We start from the raw sequence: 17,152 nt of genomic DNA, 5'->3' as shown, positions 1-17,152 counted from the left end.
AACGGGAAGTTCTACATTGCGGATACCCAAGCACAACGGGAAGTTTTACATTGCGGTACCTTTAATATAATGTTAAAAAAAGTATTATCGATTTTGTTATTATTTAAATAATAAAATCGGTAAAAAATTATCTAAAAAATTATTATTTCTACCTAAAACATCAATGTTTTTTAACATTTCCGGTAAAGTGTCTAATAATAACAAAACTAGTAGAAAAAATAACAAAACCGATAAAGCGCCCAATAATAACAAAACCGGTAAAAAATAATAATATTTCTGGTAATTTTTTATCGATTTTTTATTTAAATAATAACAAAACCGATAACGTATTTTTTAATCATATATTAAAACTGTCATACGTGATTATTCCCCAGCACAACCAAAGGTATATAAAGGCACAAAAGTTTGTTATAGAGGCACAACTAAAAGAGCCTCTACTCCACAAAGGACATCAAGCCCAACAAGGGTTCAGATCCACGAAAACGTAAGACCTTAAATTGCTAGCAATGAGCAACCTTAAAACCTTGTATGATCTCATACCATTACTTATTAGATTATTGATTTAAGTATTAGAAACTCTTTCATCTCTTAATTCTCTTACATATTATTCTATAATACAATTCAGTTCAGTTATAATCTAACTTACTACAGAAATTATAAATAATAATATAAAAAAATAATTAATATAGACAGAATATTCTATTAGATGAATGGATATTGGAATATAAATTCAAATGATAAAATCAAGGGATTGATTATTACACTAGACATGATGATTCTTCATTCAAGGAAGAAACAGATTAATAAATTGGGGGTGGCCGGGTGGGTGCCATAAAGTCATGGTGTGTGGGGTCATTTAGATTTGGGCGGCACGTCCTAAATCCTTTTTTCCAGATCACTTTAGACCATCTTTCTTAGTTTACAGGGAATGAGGTGGAAACTAAATAAAATCTGAAGTCATCGGTCTTCATGATTTCAACCATATTAATACAGGTATAGCGATAGCGTGGAAGGGGGAAGTGTTTTGCTCGCATCGTTTTTTATATTATGTTCAAGGGGTTGTTTGTTAAAACATAATAGTTTAACACTGAATGATTTAATAGTCTGAATGATTTAATAGTCTGAATGATTAAAAGGTTATGTATGATATAGTTCTGAATAGAAAATTTGTTTAATAATACATATGAATGACCGGTCTGAATGATAAAAAGTGACCATATTACCCTTTTGTATGATTTTGTGCCAAAATAAAATATATTTGTTTCTACCTTGTGAATAAATGCTAAAAAATATTTTATTTTTTGATGTTTATAAAAACACATTTTTTTGTTAAAATTATCAACAATCATAACAAAATATAAAATCAAGTAACTTAAAAACACATTTTTAGACAAATTATCAACATTCATAATAAACAAATCTACTAACATGAAATGACATAAAAGAGTGGTTTATGTTTTTGATGAAACAAAATACATAACAAGCATTTTTTTTTGTTCTAGACAAATCAACCCAAAAGAAAGATATTAATTTGAAGCATTTAAAAACAACTGATTAGCAATGTGATCACATAGATTAGCCATATACTCATTGCCTTGAGAACCCCATTCAACTCCATTTATCTCGTCTTGTTCGTTTCCATTATCTTGTTCTTCACTAGCAAACAGAGTTGATTAAGAATTACAAAAAGAGAACATGTCCCAAAATAGAAGACAAGCCGTTAGAATGAATTGCAAACGTTTTACGGAACTAGTTGCATAATGTTAATTGAATGGAAATGAACAAATAAGTAATGAAATAAAGAAAACAATGGAAAAATATGAAGTTACACATTTCATGATAATAGCATATCGTTTTATGTTTTATGTTTTATGTTTATTTGCAAAACTTTTTCAGTACAACATCATTATGTTGTAGACTAAACAAATTTGAGACCAAGTACCCAATAATAAGCAACTTAGGACTACCTTCGAAAATAAAATCGAAGCTATTAGTGAAACTGATGGTGATGACGGGTGTGTTGGGATTTTCGGAAGCTCGAATCGACAATCGGAATGGTTTGCAAAGAGGAGTCGGAACGGTTTTGTGTTTAGGGAGTAAGGAGATTGAAAGATAGGGAATTGCACAACGATTTATAGTGGTTCGACTTTCTCAACCAAAGTCTACGTCCACTACCTTAGCTCATCACCAAGGATTTTCCAACAAATTCACTAATTTGTTCTTTCTTTTGAGGACAAAGAGATAACCTTACAACTCCCTAGTTTTTCCGGGCTGAACTAGAACTTTTCCCCTTTACAAAAGGATAAGAAATGTAAACAAGAAAACCTCTCTAAGGTAGGTGTTTACAAGAATTAAACTCACAAGAACAAAATATTTACAAGAGAAAGATGAAATAAGAATGAAAAACTCTTCTCTTGTGTTTGATTGCTTGGATAGTTGTTCTCTTACTTCTTCAAGTGTCCTTAGCTTGTATTTATAGGTTGGAATGTGTTTGAAGTCGTACATAGCAGTTGGAGATGTTTTGGAGCCGTTTGGGGATGAGAATCAATTAATAAAACAACTTGGAGCGTGGGGGGAATCGGTACCCCCTCATAAGGAATTGGTTCATGTAGTGTAAAATTCAAATATTTCGACCGTTACACAGGGGGGAATCGATACCCCTGGGGGGAATCGGTACCCTCTGGGGGAATCGGTACCCTCTGGACATTCTGTTTTCTCTCGGAGCTAAAAATCTGGGGGGGAATCGATACCCTCTTGGGGGGAATCTGTTCCCGGGGAATCGGTATCCCCTGGGGGGAATCTGTTCCCTCTGGGCAATTTGGTTTTTCTGGAAGCCCTTTAAAAAGAAAATATTTTTGGCTCGATTAAGGCTCGAAATACTTTGTAAAATTTGTTTAAAAAGATATTTTAAGATTAAAACATAATCTTACACTTGAGTAAGGATTGAAATTGACATTTGAAAAACTTGGAGTAATATTTTGATATTCGAATAATTTAAAATTCATTATAAAATCTTAAAATTCATTAACACTTAATTTGTTATATCGAAACATCAAAATGTTTTAAAAAATCTCCCCTTTTTTGATATAACAAAACATTTTAGTAATTTTAAGATTTTCTAATTGAAAATCATTTTTGAAATCAAGTTTGAAAAATTACTCCCCCTTACTCTAACACTTCTCCCCCTTTTTGTTAAATCAAAAATAATTCAATATTTGAAGTTCAAAATAACTTTGGAGAGTAAGTAGTAAATTTGACATTTTAAAAATCATTTGAAAAATCAAAGCTCCCCCTCAATAAATGCATTCCGAATAAAATTATTCTTTTAGGATCTTGACACTTAAACAAAATTAAATTTCAACAAAGAATAACAAACATGTTAGTAGCACATGAAATTCAATGTACCCAAGTCTAAAATACTTTATGCAATACAAATTGTTGAATTATGCATAAAGTTTTCAAAAAAAAAATGTTATGCATTTGAAAAAAATTGATATCAATTGTTAGAAAAATATCATTTTCATTTAAACCACATGCATAAACATTCAAATTTAGGTCAAAAATTTAAAATTTGTAAAATCAAAGTATTTGAAAAGTTTATATCAATTGTTAGAGAGATATCATTTACATTTAAAACCAATTTGACCAAAATTTTATTATGATGAACTAAAAATTCTTAAAAATTAATATATCTTTAAAATGTTCATCATAATCATCTTTTCAACATACATGAGATTAAAACAATGATGCATAATCATTTAAAACCAAAACTCATGGATGTTTAAAATCAAATGAGCAACCAAATAAGCAAAATTAAAAGTATTAAGCTTAGAGATTACCCATTCCTTTTTCATATGTGGCTAGAGCATCTTGAATATCATCATTTTCATCATCATTGCTCCCACAAACCTACAAGAGACATTTAAGTAGATTTTGGTATCCAAATTACTTTGGATCCTTGGACGTTAGTTTCAATGCCCCTTGTTCCTTTCGGAACCCATACTTGCCTAATTTTAAAACGTTTTCCTTTCTTCAAAGGACAAGTATGTTCCATATGACCATGATAATGGAAATGTGAGCATTTTGCCATATTTAAACATAATAGGTTGTTTTTAGAAATTAATTCTTTTTCTTTTATTAAGCTTTCAAGCTTAACTCCTAACTCAACATTTTCTTTTTCTAAATCATTTATTTTGATTTTTGAAAGCTCTAAATTATTTTTCAAATTTTCATTTTGATTTTCAAAATCAACTTTTGCTTTCAAAATTAAATTATCTTTAATTTTGTGTTTTGAAATTAATTTCATATATTTGGAATTCATGGTTTTAAATCCCAAATACAACCTATTATAAGCATCTTGTAAATCATCAAAAGTAAATGAATTAAATTCATTTGAGTTAGAAGATACCTCAAATTCTTCTTGAGTGGTCATGAGGCATAGGTTGACTACTTCATCTTCATCATTGGAATCATCTTCATCACTCCAAGATACAACAAATGCCTTCTTCCCCTTTTTCTTTAGAAGAGGACATTCATACTTGACATGCCCCTTTCTTTGACAATTGAAACATACCGGGGGACTCTTCTTCTTGGTTGATTCATGTTTCACTTCTTTTAAAATCATGAATCTCTTCTTCTTGTTCATCATCGTCTTCATCCACCTCATCACTTGAATCTTGATAGCTTTCATTGGTGGATTTGAAGGCAATGCCTACCTCATCCTCCTTCTTCTTTTTGTTTTTCTTCTCTTCCCTTTCTTCATATTCCTTCACCATCATCTCATGAGTGAGAAGGGAACCAATTAACTCATCGAGAGTGAGAGACTTTAGGTTTCTTTCTTTGATAATGGATGTCTTCTTTGATTACCACTCCTTTGGAAGAGACTAGATCATCTTCCTCACAAGCTTCTCATTTGAGGTTACTTCTCCATATCCTTTGAGACCGTTGACAATCACGGAAAATCTATCTGTCATAGCTTTGATGTCTTCATCGGGTTTCATCTTGAAGTTATCGTAGCTATGGTTGAGAAGACTTTTCTTTGATTCCCTCACTTCGTCGGTTCCTTCATGAGTGACTTGGAGCTTATACCAAATCTCTTTGGCACTGGAACAAGATAAGATTCTTCCATATTCATTTGGCCCTAAAGCACATAATAGAATATGTATAGCCTTATAATTAAGCTAAAAAATTTTCTGCTATTCTCTACTCCAATCGTTGTACTTGCCGGGTGGAGAGGAGTAACCGCCCATGATTAAGTTCCAAGCTCCTAGATTGTAGGATTGAATAAAGTACATCATCTTATTCTTTCAATGTGCATAATTTACTCCATTAAAGAAGGGTGACTTGTTGATCGGTTGTGAATCCATAATAGGATATTCTTCAAGATAATAAGCACCAGAGGAAAAAGTCATTTCTTTGTCGGTTGCGTTGGGAATTGGTAGAGCTTTTTCGAGGATCGTCTCAAGGTGGTTAAACCTTCTTAACGAGTTAGGCTCTGATGAAAATTGTTGGGATTTTTAGAAGCTCGAATCGACAACCGGAACGGTTTGCAAAGAGGAGTCGAAACGGTTTTGTGTTTAAGGAGTAAAGAGATTGAAAGATAGGGAATTGCACATCGATTTATAGTGGTTCGACTTTCTCAACCAAAGTCTACGTTCACTACCTTAGCTCCTCACCAAGGATTTTCCAACAAATTCACTAATTTGTTCTTTCTTTTGAGGACAAAGAGATAACCTTACAACTCCCTAGTTTTTCCCGGCTGAATTAGAACCTTTCCCCTTTACAAAATGATAAGAAATGTAAACAAGAAAACCTCTCTAAGGTAGGTGTTTACAAGAATTAAGCTCACAAGAACAAAATATTTACAAGAGAAAGATGAAATAAGAATGAAAAACTCTTCTCTTGTGTTTGATTGCTTGCATAGTTATTCTCTTACTTCTTCAAGTGTCCTTAGCTTGTATTTATAGGTTGGAATGTGTTTGAAGTCGTACATAGCAGTTGGAGATGTTTTGGAGCCGTTTGGGGATGAGAATCAATTAATAAAACAACTTGGAGCGTGGGGGGAATTGGTACCCCCTCATAGGGAATTGGTTCATGTAGTGTAAAATTCAAATATTTCGACCGTTACACAAGGGGGAATCGGTACCCCATGAGGGGAATCGTACCCTCTGGACATTTTGTTTTCTCTCGGAGCCAAAAACATGGGAGGAATCGGTACCCCCTGGGGGAAATCTGTTCCCTCTGGGCAATCTGGTTTTTCTTGAAGCCCTTTAAAAAAATATTTTTGGCTCGATTAAGGCTAAAAATACTTTGTAAAATTTGTTTAAAAAGATATTTTAAGATTAAAACATAATCTTACACTTGAGTAAGGATTGAAATTGGCATTTGAAAAAGTTTGAGTAATATTTTGATATTCGAATAATTTAATCGAATATATAATTTAAAATTCAATATAAAATCTTAAAATTCATTAACACTTAATTTGTTATATCGAAACATCAAAATGTTTTCAACAGGGTGTAATAGAGTTGCCAGGGTATGCTTTTTGCATAACTATCTGAAGCAAAAATCATTCCTACACTTTATACCAAAAAGTAGCAGTTGAGCACAACAAGCCACCTCATTTTCTACAAGATATCAGACGCTTTTAATCTGAAAAGGCAACTAACCATAAAGGCTAGAGGCTAATATCATATGTAACCATAATCAATTATCTATTTCCTTTCTCCAATCAACACAAAACGGAAAGGGTTCCCTGTAATAAATAGGGTTTACGGTCTCTAACATTCTCTATCATCCTACAACACCATGACCAGTAATTGTCATGTTCAAAATCTCTATGAAAAGATAACATGAAAAGCTATGTTACTCCGGCTTCATTTTTTCAAACATATTTGTATCCGACACTCGCACCTTAGCCCGAGTAACATAAAATAAAAGCATGTTCTAACTTATTTGTGACTTAAAACTTTATAAATAAATATTAAAATAAAAAATTCATCTCAACATGAATTTTTTTTATTAAACAATACAACCAACTACAATAGAGAACTTTAGCAATTGCCAAAGATTACAATTCATATTATGATTTCAAAGGACTGGAATTTTAGCACAAGTCCATCATATCTGTACATATAAAGTCCAAGAAACAAGCATTAGAGAACTTTAGTTGTGATGAATATACTTCAAAAAATGAAGAAAATTTGATATCTCACATAGAAGAAATTTACACAAAAACAAGCAGGGAAAAACAAAGCACAGTCAAAGTACCCATAAACACATACATAAAAAGAGAAACAATTAAGATTTTACTGATAAAAACAACTTAGAAAAATAGGGGAATAGATGATGAAGAAGAAGACTGTTAACTGACCCAGAGAAGTATTGAATCTGCCGACAAGAGAAAGAGCAAGAGCCACCATAACTTGAGAATCCATGGAGAAATTCTGCTTGTTTCTCTCAATCACTCAATTTCCTTCACTAACAACCAGAAAGGACTCGATATCAAGTGTAGAGATTGACAATTCTGCGTGGGTTTTGGATTTTAGACTGAAATTGACAAAACCCAAAGCCGAAAAATGGAATAATTGCAGAGAAAGAAATAGACTATTTAAAACAAAGAAATAATTATCTGGTTGTGTTCTCTATGGTGGATGAATCGACCAAAGGAGGTGAACGACCGAAGAAGGATGAACGACCGAAGGAGAATGAATCGATTGTAGAACGTATAAGGAATTGATCTCTGTTTTGGGATTGTAAACAAGAACAAGAGGGGTAAGCAAAAGGGTATTAGCGTAACGTCTTACGTCTGAATGATTAGGCGTCCTTTTTGAGTCTGAATCGGTCATCCCCTCTAAATCATTCAGAGCCATGATTTTATGCGAACCAAAAGCGATGAATCGGTCTGATTTAGTGTTAAGATCTGAATGGTTCAATTAAGAGCCAAACAAACAGCCCCTTAATGACTACTTTCAGGAGCGGTTTGGTCTATAGAATATAAGATTACTTTAGGAATAATATTAGTGGAATGAAAGATTATTTTTTAGAATATAACATTACTATGAGAATATTATATTACTTTGTTTAGTTTGCTTAACAGGAATATAAGATTATCGTGTTTGGTTGGAGAAACATAAAATTACTTAAATATATATTTTACCAAATTATCTTTGTGATATATATTTGTTTTTAAAGTTAAACTTAGTATTAAATTATAAATATTTGAATGAAAATTCAAAGAAATATTTTAATCGTATGGGAGTAAAGCCCACGTGCCACGACGGCGCATGGTGGCACGTGTAACGGGTAACCGAAGTAGGGTCACCGACCGATTACTCCCATAGCCATCGATTTAACGCAGTTACCAACCAAACAATCAACCAAAATTACGAGAAATAACCGAAAAAGAAAAAGAATGTTGAGTTAATCGATTGACTGAATCGGCCAAGAAGGGGGGATGAATTGGCAATAAAAATTTTTGTGGAAGCTTTTGCAGAAAATTGAAAGAAATTGCACAGCGATTTAGAGTGGTTCGACTTTATCAACCAAAGTATACATCCACTACCTTAGCTATCCACACTAAGGATTTTCCAACAAATTCACTAATTTGTTCTTTCTTTCAAGGCCGAAGAGATAACCTTACAACTCCCTCAAGAATAAACCCCAATTCTTGATAACACTCTTTTCTCAAAGAGAAATACAAATTTGCAAACTTACAAGAAAAACCTCACAAGGCAAATATGTTTGCACAATTCTAGAACAAAGAAAGAACACTCAAGAATAAATACAATTGAGCACAATAAGTGTTATTGAAAGAAAAATGAATATTGAATGAAAAATAGGCTTGAAATGCTCAAACTTGAGGTTTGATGCTTTCTCTTTGATTCTCTCTTGATTCTAATTGCTTGACGTTTCTTGTTATTGATCAATGGCTTCTAAGCTTGCTTAAATACACCTTGAATCACTTCTGAACGTTGGGGATGATTAGAGAAAATAATATAGCCGTTTTAGTGTGAAAACAATTAATAAAACAGTTTGGAGCGTGGGGGGAATCGGTACCCCCTATGGGGAATTGGTTCCCTAAGTGTATAATTCAAATATTTCGACCGTTATACAAGGGGGGAATCGGTACCCCCTGGGGGGGAATCGGTTCCCTCCGAGCATACTGGAATTCTCGGAGCCAAACCATTCAGGGGGGAATCGGTACCCCCTTGGGGGGGAATCGGTTCCCTCTGAGCAATCTGGAATTTTTGGCTTTGAAATGGTTCGAAATACTTTGTAAATTATTTTGAAATTGTTTTAAGTTTAAAACTTAATTTTACACTTTGAGTAAGGATTAAAAATGATCTTTGAAAGATTTGGAGTAATGTTTTGATATTCGAATAATTCTATCGAATATACTTAGAAAATCATTTGGAAAATCTTAAAATGCATTTAACTTAATTTGTTATATCGAAATATCAAAATGTTTTCAACAATCTCCCCATTTTTGATATAACAAAACATTTTAGTAATTTTAAGATTTTGAAATCAAGTTTTGAAATTACTCCCCCTTACTTTAACACTTCTCCCATTTATCATTTAAAAACACATTTAACACTTCTCCCCCTTTTTGTTAAATCAAAAAGACATTTTAAAGAATTTAAACAAGGTTTTGAAATCATTTAGCCAATTGATTATATATAATATAAGCTGCTAAGATCACAAGCAAGAGAAACGTTAGCCATTAGTTTCATAATCAATATTCATAATTAATGTGAAATGGCAAAATTGGTCATATATCTAATCATGAAGTAAATGATGCAATAATGAATAAATTTAATCACACTAAATATATAATTTCTAACCATTCATAAATCCAAACAAATTCAAAGTCAATCAATCCACAAATTCAAACATTCCAAAATATTCAAAATGTTAAAACAATAAGTTTGGAGTTCAAAGCAAAATATAAAATCACATATCAGGATCAGGAGGAGGAAAACGAGCTCGCATAGCGGCCATTTCGTTAGTGAGGTCATTAATACGCGCATTGGTTGCTTCATTGTTTGCACGCATCTCCCGAAGAATTTCTAATTGTTGAGCTCCCATTGTAGATAAGTGAGACTCTATAGAAGAAAAGCGTGAATCCATGGTAGCGTATCGAAAATCGAATGTCTCCATAAAGGATTGGAAATATGGAGGCATTTGATGCGTTTGTTGTGCTTGCTCTTCGGCCTGCTCCTCGGGCTGCTCAGGCTCATCTTCGGCTTCATCGATGTCTCGCATTAATTTCTCAAGCTCGAGATCTTCGTCAGCTTCGGGTGGAGCTTGTGAAGAACTAGCTCCCGGAGTATTTGCAGAAGATCGAACCCATTCACCAGTTTCCTTATCCTTAATCCATCCCACTCTCGTTAAGGAAAGAAGGTTAATTTGTTTCTTAAGGGGAAAAACAGCATCTAGACCGACTCTAAGCCCAGCTTTGGAAAACAGATTACTCAAAATGTAACCGTAAACAAGAGATGAACAGAGTTTCTTGTTAGGAACAAGATTTACGGTTTCAACAATTTCAGCAAAAATAATTTGAGGTAGGTTAATTTTAATATTGTTTTCGAAACAATGTAACCACCAAAGATCTAAGGCTCTAAGAGTAGAATAACGACCTCCGGATGGTCGAAACCACCAAGAAATCATTAGATGAAGAAAACATTCATGAAGGTCTAAGACACTTGCACTATACCTTCTTTTATAACGAGATCCTAAAACCTGTTTTTCATTTGAAATACCATCATTATCTAGTCTGAATGTATTGCCTATGTAAGCTGAGTCAATATATAAGAATTGTCCTAAGAGGTAGGAACGAATTCCTATGGTTTCGGTTTCAGTTTGGTTTTTAACACAAACGGCATTAGAATAGAAAATACGAACAAGTTGATGGTAAGCGATGAGTTCAAGGTCAAAGAGTTTATCAAATTTCCACTATTGTAAAAGAGGAAGATATTTAAAATTGATAGCTAACATAGCTTGACGAGAAGGAATACGTTCTTCCCGGATTTTGTAAGAGTCGAAATATTGATAATACCAAAAATGATGATTTCTAGGACCAGGATGATTGAAACACGAATTTTGGATAGTCAAATTAGGATCAATGGGATTAGGATTAGAAATTGAAATAAGAGTAGGATTTGGAGGTGGATTTAGTTGACGGTGTGTGCGACTAGATGATGACCTAGCACGTTTAGGATTTGACATGGTTTAGTAAATCGGAAAAGAATTGATAACCTGCTATTTAGAAAACACATGTATGCAATTTAATCAATCCCAAAACTCAATTGAGTCCTCAATATTTCAAGGTTTTCTAAATCAATCCTAATGGGCAAAGTTTTTTTTTGAAAAAACTTTTGAAAAATATGGTTTTGAGAAACAACATATGTATAGTTTTCATAACAACAACATAATTTAATCAAAACACAATAATTTGAAAATTGACATTTTTTTTAATTTCGAAAATTTAAAAAATTTGGAAACTTCTTGTGTTTTTGATGAAATTGGTTGTAATATCTAGTTTCTAATCACTAAACAATCAATTCCCAATCTAAATTTCATCCTAGAACTAATTAAAACAAGTCCTATGTTCAAAATCAATAAAATAGGGAGTTTAGAAAATTTTACCTTGAAGGATGAGATTGAGTGGATTTTAATGTTGTTTGCACGATTTTAATGAAGATTGCAAGTTTAGGAGATGATATTTGAAGTGAATTCCGATTAAAATCGATGATTGGAGGCAAGAATAGAGATAGGGAGAGAGTTTGGTGGCAAGGAAGAAAATATAGGGTTTTGAACAAAAATAAGGGTTCTGCCCGGGTTTAACCAGAACCCCAGGGGGTATTGATTCCCCTGTGGGGGGAATCGGTTCCCCTTCAAAGGGGGAATTGGTTCCCTCAAGGGGGATCGATTCCCTCTGCACCAAAATGCTAAAATCCGATTTTAAACACCCAAAATGCTAAATTAATTTCCTCTAGTGGTATTGGCAACTCATATATTGAAAATTAATCATGTTCAAACAATTTAATTAATCTTTAAACGATATTTGAACATAAAATTAATTTTTTTTATCAAGAATCATAAACTCCCCCTAACTAATAGCAATGAATGCAATCAAAAATTACTATTATAAGCATTTTTTATTTATTATTAAAAGTGCTAAAATTATTTTAAACACTCAGTGAAGATAGATTGGTCAAACCTAATTCTCTCCTAAGTGTCCAAAATCATTCCTTGTCTAAAGGTTTTGTAAAGATGTCCGCTAATTGGTGCAAAGTATCAACAAATTCTAGAACTATATCTTCCTTAGTGACATGGTTTCTAATTAAGTGATGTCTTATTTCAATGTGCTTAGTTCTAGAGTGTTGGATGGGATTTTTAGTGAGACAAATAGCACTAGTATTGTCACACTTGATAGGAATGGTACCTACTTCAATTCCATAATCAAAAAGTTGTTGTTTCATCCATAAAACTTGTGCACAGCAACTACCAGCTGAAATGTATTCGGCTTCAGTGGTAGATAATGCAACACAATTTTGTTTCTTTGAAAACCAAGAAATTAGCATATTTCCAAGGAATTGGCAAGTACCGGAGGTGCTTTTCCTATCTAATTTGCATCCTCCATAATCAGCATCAAAAAAAGCATGCAAGCTAAAGCGAGAGTCTCTAGGATACCAAAGTCCTAAACTAGGAGTGTCCTTAAGGTATCTAAAGATTCTCTTAACAGCTAGTAAATGTGATTCCTTAGGACATGATTGAAATCTAGCACATAAGCAAACACTAAACATAATGTCCGATCTACTTGCAGTTAGATAAAGTAGAGATCCAATCATTGACCTATATAATTTAACATCTACACATTTACCTCCTTCATCTAAGTCAAGATTTGTTGAAGAGCTCATTGGAGTGTCATGAGGTTTCCCATTTTCCAGTCCAAACTTCTTGAGCATATCTTTGACGTACTTAGCTTGATTGATGAAGATGCCATCTTTTCTTTGCTTGATTTGGAGTCCCAAGAAAAATGAGAGCTCCCCCATCATGCTCATCTCAAACTCACTTTGCATTAGCTTAGAAAATTCTTGGCAAAGAACATCATTAGTAGAACCAAATATTATATCATCAACATAAATTTGAACTACTAATAAATCTTTACCTTTATACTTCAAAAACAATGTAGTTTCAACCTTCCCTTTTGAAAAACCTTTTTCAATTAAAAAATTTGACAATCTTTCATACCAAGCTCTAGGAGCTTGCTTTAAACCATAAAGAGCTTTTTTCAATTTTAAAACATGATCCAGAAAATTTGAATCTTCAAAACCTGGAGGTTGTTCCACATACACTTCTTCTTTTATAAAACCATTTAAAAATGCACTTTTAACATCCATTTGATATAATTTAAATTCATTGAAACATGCAAATGCTAATAACATTCTAATTGCTTCCATCCTAGCTATAGGATTGTATGTTTCATCATAGTCTATGACCTCTTCTTGAGTATACCCTTAAGCAACAAGTCTAGCCTTGTTTCTCACTATATTAGCACTCTCATCAAGCTTATTCCTAAATACCCATCTAGTACCTACAGTAGATTTATTACTAGTCCTTTCAACTAATGTCCATACTTTACTTCTCTAAATTGATTTAACTCTTCTTGCATAGCCATAATCCAATGTTCATCATTTAATGCTTCTTTAATATTCTTAGGCTCTATGCATGAGATAAATGTAACATAATTACAAATATTTCTAAGAGAAGATCGAGTTGTTACCCCTTTGGTTGGATCACCTATGGTTGGATCACCTATAATTTCACCATCCTTGACATAGTTGTACTCTCTTGGATAAGATACTTCCCTTTCTTCAATGGTTGGATTCTCAAGAGGATCATGAGTTTCCTCATTTTTCGTTTCTTCCTTTGATAATGGTTCTCCAACGTCATGTCTAACGTCATTTGTATTTATAACACCTACATCATCATTCACACAAGAATCATTCCTCGGAAGGGGATTATCATCGAAAACAACATGTATAGACTCTTCTACAACTAAAGTTCTTTTATTAAATACACGATAGGCTTTAGAATTTAAGAAATAACCCAGAAAAATTCCTTCATCACTTTTAGCATCAAATTTGCCAAGGTTTTCTTTACCGTTGTTTAAAACAAAACATTTACATCCAAAAGGATAAAAATAACTAATGTTAGGCTTTTTATTTTTGAAAATTTCATATGGAGTTTTCTTTAAAATTGGCCTAATCATTACTCGATTTACAACATAACAAGCGGTATTTGTGGATTCCGTCCAAAAATATTTTGGCAAATTATTTTCACAAAGCATGGTTCTAGCCATTTCTTCTAAAGTTCAATTTTTCCTCTCAACAACTCCATTTTGTTGAGGGGTTCTAGGTTCTGAACAATTATGGCTAATACCGTTAGAGTTACAAAATTCAGTAAATCCAAGATTTTCAAATTCAGTTCCATGATCACTCCTAACACTAGTTATAGAGTAACCTTTTTCATTTTGGATTACTTTTGAAAACGTGATGAATTGTTCTAATGCTTCATCTTTAGTACTTAAAAATAAAACCCAAGTATATCTAGAATAGTCATCTACCAAGACAAATGCATATTGTTTTCCACCCAAGCTAGTAGTTCTAGTTGGCCCAAAAAGATCTAAATGGATCAATTGTAAAACTCTACTAGTTGATACATCATTAATGGATTTAAAGAAACTCGCTTTTGTTTTCCTTTAGCACAAGCATCACATATTTTATCATTATCAAATTTAAGCTTAGGCAACCCTCTTACTAGGTCTCCTTGAATTAACCGTTGCAAAACACTCATACTAGCATGTCCTAGTCTCCTATGCCATAACCAACTATCATGTTCATCCTTAGCAACTAGGCATAAATTAGTCATATCAAAAGAATCTAAATGCACCATGTATATGTTTCCTATTCTATGACCAACAAGCATAATCCGATTAGATGCAATGTCAATGACTTTACAACCATTAATTTCAAATAAGACATTGAATCCTTTATCGCATAATTGACTAATACTCAATATATTATGCTTTAATCCATTCACAAAACATTTTTAATTTGTATGGAAGAGTATTACCTATTGTACCAATACCTTCAATGTGACCTTTTGAATTGTCTCCAAAAGTCACTTCTCCTCCATTTTTGGCTTTAAGCTCAATGAACCGGCTTTTGTCTTCGGTCATGTGTCTTGAGCATCCACTATCAAGGCACCATGAATTTGAATTTGTTTCCCGTGCCTTGTAGCAATGCCCCTTTCCCTACAAACATAAATTAATTTTTGATTTTTGGTACCCAAATTCTTTTGGGTCCATATTCATTAGTTTCCAAAATCCTAGTCCCCTTAGGTATCCATTTGTGTAGGATATTTTTATCTTTAGTAGTAATGAGTTCTTTAGGAACCCACATACTTCTAATGATTTTTCCATTAGAGGTTCTTTGGGGACCTCTATGATTGTAGTTTCTAAAACTTTTTCTAACAAAGTTAGATTTTGAATTTCCACCTTTTTCAAAATGTTTTGTTCCAACTTTATCAAAAGAAGTTTTAAGATCATCAATTTTCTTTTGATGATCATCATTGATCTTTGAAAGTAAATTTTGCAAATCTAAATTTTTCTTTTCAAACTCTTCTAGTTTGATTTGCAAATCTTTGATTTTACTTTCAAGATCGTTGTTGGTTTTGGATATGAGTTTGTTTTCATTTTTCAATTTTGAAACATCATTTTTATATTTTAAAAATAATTTCTCATAATACGAAGCCAACCCATTATATTCCTCTAATAACTCATCATAGGATAAATCATCAAAATCGGATGAGTTAGAGGTTACCTTAGAATCTTCCCCAAATTCCATCAAGCACAAGTTAGCTACTTCTTGTTCCTCTTCATCGGAATTTTCTTCATCGCTCCATGTAGCCACATGATCCCTGTGCTTATTCTTTGATTGACCCTTTTTCTTCAATTGTGGGCAATCATATTTAACATGCCCTGGCTTTTTGCATTCGTAGCAAATGATTAGGTCCTTCTCTTTCGGTTCATTTTTGAGGCCTTCATTTCGTTTGAATTTTCTTCCTCGATAAGGTCTCATCATTTTTCTGAACCGTTTGGCAAACAATGCCATTTCCTCGTCATCGTCATCGTTATTCGAATCACTCTCATCTTTTGTGGATTTGAGAGCAACTCCAATGTTTTTCTTCTTCTCCTTCTCCTTTGGTGTCTCGTCAATCTTGTCGAGGTCCACCTCATCTTCGAGCATCATTTCATGAGTGAGGAGTGACCCAATTAGCTATTCAAGAGTTAAGGACGTTAAGTCCTTAGTCTCGATGATTGCCGTCTTCTTTGATTGCCACGATTTTGGGAGGGAGTAGACTAACTTCCTCACAAGCTTTTCATTTGAAATGATATCTCCATATGATTTGAGTCCATTGACAATCGTTGAAAATCTATCCGTCATAGCTTTGATATCTTCATTTGGTTTCATCCTGAAAATTTTCATAGCTATGCGTTAGAATACTAATTTTAGATTTCTTTACCTCATCGGTACCTTCATGAGTGACTTGAAGTTTGTCCCATATTTCTTTGGAGGTTGTACACGATGAACTCTTCCGTATTCATCTGGTCCAAGAGCACAAAAAATGATATGGATGGCTTTGGAGTTGAGCTGGAACATTCTTGTCTCTCTTTCACTCCACAAACTTGGATGAGTGAGAGGTTTGATGTATCCTTCTTCTACAGCATTCCATGCTCCCATATCACTTGCTTGAATGAAGTACATCATTCTATTCTTCCAATAGGCATAGTTAGCTCCATTGAAGAAATGAGGCTTGTTGACAGGCATCGAATCGAGACCGGAGTCGAAGTTTGAAGTGGAGGCCATTGATGACTTTGATTATCGATATAACTTTTCCCGAATCGACTCAAGAGGCGATTAAACCTTCAAATGAGTTAGGCTCTGATGCCAATTGTTGAGTTAATCGATTGAAAGAAATTGTACAGCGATTTAGAGTGGTTCGACTTTATCAACCAAAGTCTATGTCCACTACCTTAGCTATTCACACTAAGGATTTTCCAACAAATTCACTAATTTGTTCT

This window comes from Hibiscus syriacus, unplaced genomic scaffold, assembly GCF_006381635.1.
Source record: "Hibiscus syriacus cultivar Baekdansim isolate YM2019G1 unplaced genomic scaffold, ASM638163v2 tig00111129_pilon, whole genome shotgun sequence".
Taxonomy (NCBI): Eukaryota; Viridiplantae; Streptophyta; class Magnoliopsida; order Malvales; family Malvaceae; genus Hibiscus; species Hibiscus syriacus.
Note: the sequence above shows the minus strand (reverse complement) of the source record.